This window comes from Peromyscus californicus, unplaced genomic scaffold (assembly GCF_007827085.1).
Source record: "Peromyscus californicus insignis strain IS unplaced genomic scaffold, ASM782708v3 Scaffold_9__1_contigs__length_137607984, whole genome shotgun sequence".
Classification (NCBI taxonomy): Eukaryota; Metazoa; Chordata; class Mammalia; order Rodentia; family Cricetidae; genus Peromyscus; species Peromyscus californicus.
Window position 1 is genome coordinate 9,765,356 of NW_026294617.1, and position 10,991 is coordinate 9,776,346.

Sequence of the window (10,991 nt, forward strand, 5' to 3'; positions counted from 1 at the left end):
CAGCCTCAGGATCCACTTGACTCCCAGAGTCAGGCTGGAGTTCCCCCGATGCCCAAGCCCTACCTTCTGACTTCCAAGGAGCTTCCGATGGGTTATTTTGGGCACTCGCTTCCCACCCCGAGGCCTCCAACACCGACTCCCCCTCTGCAGGACTAAAACATCATGTAAACCAGAAAAGCAGAAGAGTATGAGGAAATGACCACTGCTCCAGTTAGGGCTCTTGATGGGATAAACACCATGACCAAAGCCACGTGGGGAGGAAGGGCTGGTTGCAGCTCACAGCTTGTCCATCACCAGGCAAGCCAGGCAGGCACTGAAGCAGAGGCCATGGAGGAGTGCTGTCTACTGGCTTGCTCTCCAAAGCTTGCTCATTTGCTTTCTTATACACCTCAGGGCTTCCAGTCCAGGGTTGGCACCACCCACAGTAAGCTGGCCCCTCCCACATCAATCTACAGTTTAAAAGGTGTACCATAGGCTTTTCCACAGGCCAATCTGGAGGCATTTTCTCAACTAAGGTCTCCTCTTCCCAAATGGCTTGAGCTTCTGACAAGCTGACATAAAGCCAGCCAGTACAACCCAACTTGTGCTCTCTCGGGACAGGCGCGCGCGCGCACGCGCGACACAAAGCACTAGCCCTTTCACGTCCTCAGAGGACAGGGCCTCTGACTTCCCTTCGGCTGGCACTTCACTTTTGTTTCTGGTACTGCAGGGCTGAGGAGTTGGCTCAGTGGCTAAAGTCCTGTGGAGTGAGAATCAGGACTGGAGTTTGAATCTCCAGAACCCAAGTAAATAATGGACGGCATGGGAGCCAGCCCGCAGTTCCAGCCTTAGGAGGTGGAGATGGGATCCCCAGATTCTGGGAATTCTGGGTTTGACTAAGAGACCCTGACTATAACTAAAGTGCAAGAATGATTGAGGATCAACTCTGACGTCAGCCTAAGGGCCCCACGTGCATGCAAACATATGTGCCAATGTGTCATCATTCCACATGTGTGCCCCTCACATGTAAACATGCACATACACACGTATACCACATACACATTTATGCAAACAGAAAAATAATAACATTGTCTCATATTGGAACCCAGAGCCCAGGGGATGCTAGGCAAGTGTTCTACCATTGGCCTATGGCCCCAGCCCCTGTGTGTGTGTGTTTGAGAAAGGGTTTTGCTATATGGCCCAGGCTGGCCTTGAACTTGGTTATGCTTCTGCTTCAGCCTCCAGAGCTGCTGGAATTATAGGCATGTGCTCCACTCTACCCAACTAGTTTTCCTCATATTTATACTGGAGGACACCAATGCTGATAGCCCGGCAACACACAAGTCACTGGGTTCCACTGTTGTGCCACAGGCCTCCCCTAGCAGCTCACCACTCTCAGAGCTGTGCGGCTGGCCCTGCCCACATGTCTGACAGACTCCCTGTAAGAGAAGCAAACCCCAGGATGGCAAGCACTTAGGGACAGTGGAGAGCTGAGGGAACAAGAACCCTGAGCTCTCCTAAGAGGAGGCGATGCAGTGCTCCTCGTGCATTTCTTGGAAGAAGTTCATGGAAAAAGTGTAACTTTCTTTTTTTAAACATCTGTTTTGTGTGTGCATGTGCACACATAAGCACGTGTCATAGCATGTGTGTGGAGGTCAGAGGAAAACACACAAAAGCAAACTGTCCTACCATGTGACTTCTGGGGACTGAAGTCAGGTTGTTGGGCTTGGTCACTTACCTTCTGAGCTATCTCTCAGGTCCAAATCTGATGTTCAATGCAGGTTCAGTTTTCTTTTTAACTGTGATGGCCTAATACGACATTTGATGGCTACGACTCATGTCGCCAGTGTGTCACCATGGCGGTGTGGCGAATGAGCTTGTCTGTACTACTGAGCTAGCACCCAGATGGATAACAGGTGCATAATGGAGATTCTGGAATACCGTGTGGCACTGAAGAGAGGCTGGGAATAATGCCGCCCTCACTTTTCACAGAGAAGTTTCCATCTTGGCGCTACTGTAGCAGGCAGTTGGAGTCTACTTTTGGTAAAAGGCACTGAGACTTGCAGAGCATCTGAATGAAGGACTGGTTCAGTTCTTGACTCTGCACATACATGTTACATGCATGTTACTCGATCTAGGGATAGCTGTTTACCCAGCCTAGCTCATTCCCTTCCAGATGGAAGACATCCAGGGACAGGGAAACCTCCCATGGCAGACTACCCTCAAGATGAAGGCAAATCTCTGTTGGGGGATGCTCCCCTGGGATCAGAAGTCATCACCCTGTAGGAACCAGACTGCTTCCCTAAAGTGATGAGAGGTACCAACTTCTTTGGACCACCTTGCAGAACCAGAATTGAGACACTAGTCAACCAGGCCACACCTTGATCAGAACTGCTTCATTATGCACATATATCTCCTGCCCTCTGCCCCAATTCTTTCTCCATTAAAACCTAAAGTTAATGTTTCCCTGAAGATGAACTTGGGGACATTAGGCCTCTTTTCCCAATATGGTGACTGAGTCCCCTTTCTCTGTTTTATCATGACTTGCTTTTTAAAATTGGAGTATAGGGATGCGGGGTGGGGGGAGGGGAGGCAAGGGATGTGGGGTAAGGGAGGAGGTAGGGGTCAGTCTAGCTCGCTCAGACTGCTGAGCTCAGGCTTCTGCCCTAAAACTGCAGTCACGATACCAGTCCCAGGCCATCAAGTGAACTAAGTCTTCTAAGCAGGATTCCCTTCCAAAAATGGGCTGTCATGTGATACCCAGTGTAAGGCAGAGTTGTGAGAATTAAACAAGTTTGTGAGAGAATGGTGAGGTGGATCGGTGGTAAAGCAAGAGGATGCAGAGCCCCAGAATACTGTGAAAAAGCCAGGGACGATGGGGTGTGTCCAGAACCCCAGTATTGGAATTGGGGCAGAGATGGTGGATCTGGAGCTTGCAACCTTGCTAGACTACTTGAAATGGTGAGCTCCAAGATCAGTACGATCATCTCTCAAAACACAAGGTAGAGAATGACAGCAGAAGACGCCGGACGTCAACCTCTGGCCTCCAGAGACACATCAGCAGGTGAGCACACCAGTGTACACACACACACCTCCTTCTCTGCCCCTACAACAACAGACGGGAAGCCTGGCAAGGTGACTCTTGCCTGTAATCCTAGCACTGAGAGGAGAATGATTACCCATAAGCTTGAGGCCAGCTTGGGATCTATAATGAGTTCCTGGACCGTACAGTAAAACCCTGTCTCAAAAATTAAAAAGTGTATAATTAACAAAAAGACTAAATGGACTCTTAGTTAAATTTTCTTCTTCCATACTTCAGAGTGAGAGGAGGAGGACATCAGAGCCATTGGTAGAGTTCTTGCCGACCATACAGTAAACTATGGGTTAATCCCCGGAATATGGAAAGCCAAGAGTAGGAATCACAGCAGGAGGTGGAGGCAGGTGTGGCAGACATTCAAGGTCATCTCAGGTACATGGAGAGTTTGAGGCCAGCCTGGGTTACATGGGCCTTGTATCAGAAAACAACAACAAAGAGGTCTGGAAAGATGGCTCAGAGGTTAAAAGTGCTTGCTGCTCTTGCAGAGGACCCAAGTTTGGTTCCCAGCATCCTTGTTATGCAGCTCACAATCATCTGTAACTCTGGTCCAGGAGATCTGACACCCTCTTCTGACCACTTCAGGCACCCACACATACATGGCAAACACACAGAAATACACACATACGCATAAAGAAAAACAGACCTTTAGAAAGAAAAAGGACAATAATGACTTGAAGCCAACTTTTAGTTCCCTTAGACCTCAATGTCACCCTTTGTTGAAAATCAAAATATGAGGGGAAACAGTGGTCAGTATGTAAAATAAATGAAAAAATGGTAGTTAAATAAAAGAAAAAGAAAAGAAAGAAAAGAAAATCAAAACGTCCTTGCATCACACTCCCAGGAGAGGAGAGCTGAGGCACATGAGAGTCCTGTGTTCAAACATGGCTGCCGACTCGGCTGCCATTCCTCCCCTCTCACTTCTACGCCAACAAGGGACAGTGTGCCTTTCTAATGTGTTTATCCTCTTAGCCACACAATCGGGATAAAGAAGTGTCACAGCTGTGGAAACATAAGGGCTTTTAACACTATCTATCAGAAGAGAGGATGCATCAGGCCACTGCCTTGTCACCGAGGAGATTGACAACTTTCCCTCTCCACATCTTATTTTAGAGGAGTAGGGAGAAAACTACGTTGGAATAGAAATGGGACTATGATCTCATCCTAATACTATGGGAGAAAATTTAAAGAGAGACACTTGTGCCACTCACTTGGCTACCAGACTGCTGTTATCTTTTTCTTTTAAAAAATTAGTGTGTTTTGCTGGGCAGTGGTGGCGCACACCTTTAATCCCAACACTCAGGAGGCAGAGGCAGGTGGATCTCTCTGAGTTCAAGGTCAACCTGGTTTACAAAGTGAGTTCCAGGATAGCCAGGGCTACACAGAGAAACCCTGCCTTGAAAAACCAAAGGGGAAATAAAATAGTGTGTTTAACAGGCTTTAAGGATCCTAAGTCTGATGACCTCCAAAGATACAAAAGCCTACTCTATGTTGGCCAATGGAGCTCCATAGATCCCCAAACAGTACAGGCTATTTATTCATTGCTTATGCTCTTGGTTACTCTTCAGAAACTGACAGTAAGACCTTATTGCTGAAAACACTACATACTTGAGTCACAAAACTGGGGGAAATCTAGCTGGTTCTCAACTGGAAGCTTCACCCCAACTGGCAAGCTTTCAAACTGCTGGAAAGTACTATTCACACGCCCAGAGGTTCAAGCTTACTGAACTGTGAACCCTGAAAACTACAATCATAAATGATAAGATATGCCCACTGATAAAACAGTGGCACACATGTTATGGAGTGACAGCCACTTTCTGATCGTATCCAAGGTCCACTCCATTAGACGGACTGCATACCTGGAACTGTTAACTGGGCCCAGAACCTATGGCTAGATAGGTCCTGGGGAAGAACCTGGTACCATTATTCTGCCAAATGGGTACAGTATTAAAACAACTCCTAATTACTTATGGCTATACCCATCAACTAGTGCATTGCTCAACCCTCTTCAGAGAAGTTTCTTGCAACAGATGGTAATTAACACAGAGATTCTCAACTGGTCAACATGCAGAGAATGAGAGACTGGAGTGCTCAGCTATACATGGATGTTTACATCAAACTCCTTCCCCCAAGGATCAGGGATCTTCAAGGAAGAAGGGGCAGAAAGTGTAAGCACCAAGGGGGTGGATAACATCAAAGACACAATGTTTTCAAGATACCAGAGGACAATGACACAGGAACTCGCAGTATTTGTGACAACATGCACAAACTAACTGCACAAGCTCAAGCCAGAAAAAATTCCTGCCTGGGGGAGGGACGGGAGAGCATAAAATCTAACCACAAGCCAGAGAGCCACTGGCGTTGGAGAGCTGCTGGGAGAGGGAGAGTCAGTTTTCCTTAATTGTGTGACTCTTGGTAGATCCGCCACATTCCAGGGCAGGGCTCACACCCAAGGGTAGTTGGGCAACATAAATTGGACTGGATGGGCTGAAAGAAAAGAAAAGAAAAGAAAAGAAAAGAAAAGAAAAGAAAAGAAAAGAAAAGAAGAGAAGAGAAGAGAAGAGAAGAGAAGAGAAAAGAAAAGAAAAGAAAAGAAAAGAAAAAAAGACAGACTAGAAGATGGGTGGATAGGGAGGTGAAGGTGAGGAGTGGAGCAAGGGTGAATATGATCAAAATATACTATATGAAATTCTCAAAGAATAAAAATATTTTTAAATGTAGGTGTTTGTATATGAACTAATTCACTTAGCATAATGCTTTTGAGATCTATAGTATTATTTAGTATTATATAGTATATCAAGATTTTCCTTTGTATAAACATAATTTGTTAATCTATTCACTTGTTGATGGAAAACTGATCTTTCTAGTTTGCGGGTAATTTTAAAAAAAACCGTTGAGCAGTTTTGTAAAAAAAAAAAAAAGGGGGGGTGTTATGGAAAAAAAAGCCTATTCTGTATCTATTAAAGAAATAGGTCTATTGACAAAAAATTGTGACAGGCCTGAAATGGGTGATAATGTTACCTCACCAGACCCCAAACCACTGAAACTCCTTTTAAAGAATGGGGCTCCTTTAAGGGCCCAATTTCCTTAGCCAGCTAACAGAAGGCAGAGACAGTGAGGTAACCTGTGGCCTACAGGAAAGATTAGTTAACTTAGCGAATGGTTAATGTCCATATGTGTCAGCCTTTATTCCGACCCTCCCATAAACTGTGAGATGGCCACAAGCAGTGGAGGTGAAAAAAATCACGCACACCTCCCACCTCATTTTGGGAAAACTGTAATGAATCTATTGACTTTGGTTTCCCATGGGTCTAAGTGCCTGACCACCACTGCATATTTCTTTTATTCATACAATGAAAACTGAACCACATGCCACAAGATTGTACTGAGGTACTGTGAACCAAGTTCCCAGAAGGAACAAACCACCAGCCCCAGAAACCCATCATACGTATGTACAGTTTAACTGACTAGAACTGTATGGCTGTAGAGAACTGGAATGCTGTAGGTCCAGAGTCAAGCCAGTTTGGGCTATCTTTAGTCCCCTTAACAACTCCGCCCAGTTCTAACATCCTGTGACTCCCACGTAAAATCCTTTGGAAGGTATTAGCTCAGCACACCACTATCTTCCATCATCAAGAGCTAAGGACTTACCAGTCAGCATCTGAGACCTACAGCTGGGCTGTCTTCTTGGCTGTGATGGCCTACCTGATGTTTCTGGCAGTGCATATTTTTAAGTGGCTTAATTTATGACTTTTTGTCCTATAAAAACATCATGAAACCATTTCCACATCAGAACATGTATTTGGGCAGCCTGAATCTGTGTTCCGAGGCGCGGTCCTTCATATTTGACTCAAGAACAAACTCACATTTTCCTTTGAGGTGGTTTGTCTAACACTTCAGCAATCCATTGTCACAGGCAGAGTTTTATGTGGTGCCTCTTTTAAATTAAAGGAATATTAAACTCAGTTGTAGTGAAGTTACTTAAAATGTGGGTTTCTCTTTCCGGAGTCTGCATCCCCTTTCTTTATTTGCTGCGCTTCCATTGTTCCCGCTTAGAATCTACACTTTTACAATGTGCCAATCGAGTGCGGCAGAGCACAGTAAGAATTACAGGATAAAATCTGAGGAAAAAGAATGTGGACAAATGTAACTCTCTCCACACAAACGAAAAGAATGGCATGGGCATGCTACACGGCTTGTTACAGGCCGGATGTTTGTTTCTCGATCCTGAAAGCAAAGTGGAGTAACTTCGGGAAAATACAGATCCTTTTCAAGGACTAAGTCCAGCCCCGCTCAGTTATGCTGTCTTCATCATTACAAAAACTAGTGACATACAGGATGTGCAGAAGTGCATATGATCCCAAGTGGACCGCAGGCAGTTCCTACTCTGCTCTCTTTTGGGGGGTTGAAGGGTGCTGGAGACCCAACCCTGGCCCCGGAGCATGCCAGGCAAATGCTCTACTGATGAGCCATACCCAAAGCCCAGGCCTGTTTTTCTGCTGAGTATAACTTAGAAGGGATTGGAGCCATTGGGAAAAATGCTAACACATTTGATACAAACCGCCTGACTGGAGGCAGCCCAACCCCCAGGTTTGCTAATGGTGTGTGTTCGGAAAAAGCTGAGCCAGCACCCACCTGCATCAACTTGATCCACTAACAAACAGCGGTGCCATCTCCTGTGCAGTGTGTAAGACAGACAGAGACTATGATCTTTTAGGGTCAGTCTGATGAGGCAGTATTCACATCCAATTTATGAAAAATAATGATATATGAGAGGCTTTGAAACTAGAGTCACCTGTATAGTGCTGAACTGGAGGAAAAAAAGAAAGAAAAAGAAAGGCAGTGTTGCAACTTTTAAAGGGAAATACCCAAAATGTGCAAAAACAGACACAGTAAAGAATTGCATGCCTAACATCCAGTTTTGCCTGTTAACCTCTCACGGCCCAGTGTACTCCTGAACCCCCAAACTTCGAAGCAAATCCTCAATGCATATTTCAACTTCAGTCAGTAATCCTAAAAGATCAGATTTTTTTTTTTGGTTTGTTTTTCGAGGCAGGGTTTCTCTGTGTAACTTTGGAACCTGTCCTAGAACTCCTTATGAAGCCAGCAAGATAGTTCAGGGCTCTTGCCATTAAGCCAGAACACGAGTTCCAACCACGAACACACATGGAGAGATTATTCCTTGAAACTTGTCCTCTGACCTCCACAGGGAGACAGGACACACACACGTTTAAAAAATTTTAAATGTAATTAATACCCTTTCTAAAACTAAAAACATTTCCTCAAATTCCAGAACGTTTCAAAACGAGGACACAGTCAAAGTCCACAAGTCGCTTTGCTCCTTTAAGGCTAACGTTTTATCTTACAGGTTTCCAGTCCCTGCACTTCTCATGGGCATCAACCCGCAGTAACTTTAAAATCTTGATTCATAAAGAAACGCTAGCCATAGGCCCTGCCAATGTGTGCTGCACACGTTCGTAAATACAAAGCACACGCGGAAGCACCTTTCGTGTGTCCTCTGTAACCACGGGTGTTATTTACCTCTGGGATTTGAGCAACAACGCCCTTATCAGATCACTTGCACAGCTGGGGACGGAGCGAGCGTGTTTCCTTCTTGCAGCCAGGTGATGCGGTCGCGCAACTCCGCAGGAGAGAAGTTGCTTCAGCCCCCTGCTCCCCGGGGCGGGTCCCCGAGCCAGCCGCCGCGCTCCAGTACCAACCGCCGGCAGGGCAGAGCCCAAGGTTCAGTCGCCGAGCCCGGGTGCGCCGGGCGTGTGTCGGGAAGCCAGCGAGGACCGAGACACACCCACCTCAGCCCCGGGCCTGATGCAGAGGGCTGGGAACCGCGGCGTGGGGGCCGGGCGCCCGTGGGACCCTGCCCCTCGTCCGCTCTGCGGAAGCCCGCCGCTGGCGGCGTCACCCCGAGTCCCAGGAAGGGACGCCTCCTGGCAACGCGACCGTCAGTGGCCCCCAGGAGCCGCGCGCTCACCTCAGCTCGCACTCCTCAGCACCCGCGGAGCCCGAGTAGCTTCAAGCAGCCAACCGCCGAGACTGCTCGAGGGGCGGGGCCCCGCCCCGCTCACCTCCGCTCGCCCCGCCCACCTCCGCTCGCCCCGCCCACCTCCGCTCCAGTCGCCCCAGGTGAGTCCCAAAGGGCGGAGCCGCGCGGCGCTCGCCCCGCCCACCTCCGCTCCACACGCCCCAGATGAGCCCCAAGAGGCGGAGCCGCGCGTTCTCCCCTCCGCTCGCCCCGCCCATCCCACCCCTTCCTGTCCTAGGTTATTGCCGGAGTAATCCGGCTGCTCCTTTTTTCTTTCAGCCTAGCCAGGCCCGGAGCGCTCGGGGTAAACTGCCTGAGTCCACCGAGGTCGCCATCTGGCTCATACTGGAAAAAGCAGGCACTCCCTAGACAGTGCGTAGGACGCCCCCTGCCGGTGAGGCGACCAGAGGCGGCCAAGGCTGCCACCCCGGGACGGCTGGAAAAGAGTTGGCAGAAGGCTGCAGGGTTTGGGGTGAAGGAGACCCCTTCCTGGTGCCAGATCTTGAGGATCCAAGCCCAGCCTGAGGTGCTCCTAACACCACCTCTTGCTCTACGGCCAGTTTCTCAAGTTTACCCTTGGCAATTGTTTACAGATGAGGATATTCCCAAGGCGACATGACTTGAGACGCATGCGCCACTTACCAATTACCTTAGTGCGCTATAAATCCTGATTTTTAAAAATCAAAATCTGCAGAACATATCGTGTTTTTTTTCTTTGCTGGCCAGTGTTAATTCAGTAAATATTTGTTGAGAACCTATGACTTGTTAGTTATTCAAAATACGACACGATTTTTCTCCCACTCCTCTCCAAGCAGATCCATGTTCCGGGTTGTAGCCTACGCCTTTCCCCCTCCCAGTTGGGCTGAACTGACCTTGCCAGGAACTCAGAAATGGACTGACATGGTAGCAAAGGCCCCTCGGGTGTTACATGTGGGCTGTAAGGGGAATTGCGTGTGCCTGCCTCCCAGCTCAGAGGAGACATCCTGGAAAAAGGAGCGATGAATGAAATCAAGTGAGGCTGTGAAATGCTTCAGCCCAGAGGGGTGTGTGTCCCTCCCTTGTCGTTGTCCCCCTCCCCCACCCACCCCCACCCCCGCACTCCCTTCAGAGAGAAGGTAGAGCATCAGAAATGGCTGGGGGACCCTTTTGCAGAGAGGAAGGGAGGGCAGGAGGTGTGCAGTCAGAGCATAGACCTAAGAAAGACAAGTCACCATCTGTGGAGTGTGTACTTTAAAGAGGCCAGTCATACGTCTCTCTGAACTAGGTGTACGCCAACCTTACATGCTAGGCTAAACATATCCAGCAGTATGAAGGAGAAGTGCCTTGCTAGCATCAGGGCTGGGAGAAGTAGCTCCGAGCAGCCAGCCTACACTTTCATAGGATGAAGTGATCCAGGAGGCAGAATTGGTCTTCAAATGTTCCTAGCATTCCCAAGTATCCCCACATGCCCACTTTCTCCCCCCATTACCAAATTTCTTATCAACACTGTCCTGAGACTTTTCCCATCTAGCGGTGTTAGAGTGACTACATACTAGACTCCTCCCCAGAGCAGGATCCTGTTTGGGGAGCTGGTGGTGAGATTGTGACAGACCCATTGATTCCCAGGTTCTCTCCTCTGGCCTCTTCTGCCTCGCTTGCTACAAAATTCATCCGAAAGGGTGCTGTGATGGTTAGCCTTCTTTGGCAACTTGATTGGATGTAGAGTCACCATGGAAACACACCGCTGAGTGTGTCTGGAAGGACATTTTTCTGAGAAGCTTCACAGAGGTGGGAAGACCCACCTTGAATGTAGGTGACACCATCCATGTGGACTGGGGTCTTTGAATGAAAGGGGGAAAACAAGATGCGCTTTTATCTCTGTTTCCTGACTACACTGAC

At 48.0% G+C, this 10,991-nt stretch overlaps 1 protein-coding gene across 3 annotated transcripts in view; it reads right to left on the reverse strand.

Moving 5' to 3' along the window:
- The window catches only part of Gpr160 (G protein-coupled receptor 160), a 40,324-nt gene extending 31,597 nt beyond the window's left edge, over positions 1-8,727 (reverse strand). For 2 of the 3 annotated variants that reach the window (XM_052731896.1, XM_052731894.1), the window contains exon 1: positions 8,615-8,727. The gene's annotated coding sequence lies outside the window, so the exon portion shown is untranslated. Of the gene's footprint in view, positions 1-7,708; positions 7,884-8,614 lie in introns of all 3 variants that reach the window. The other variant, XM_052731895.1, reaches the window with a different exon arrangement.
- Between the last annotated feature and the right edge of the window lie 2,264 nt (positions 8,728-10,991).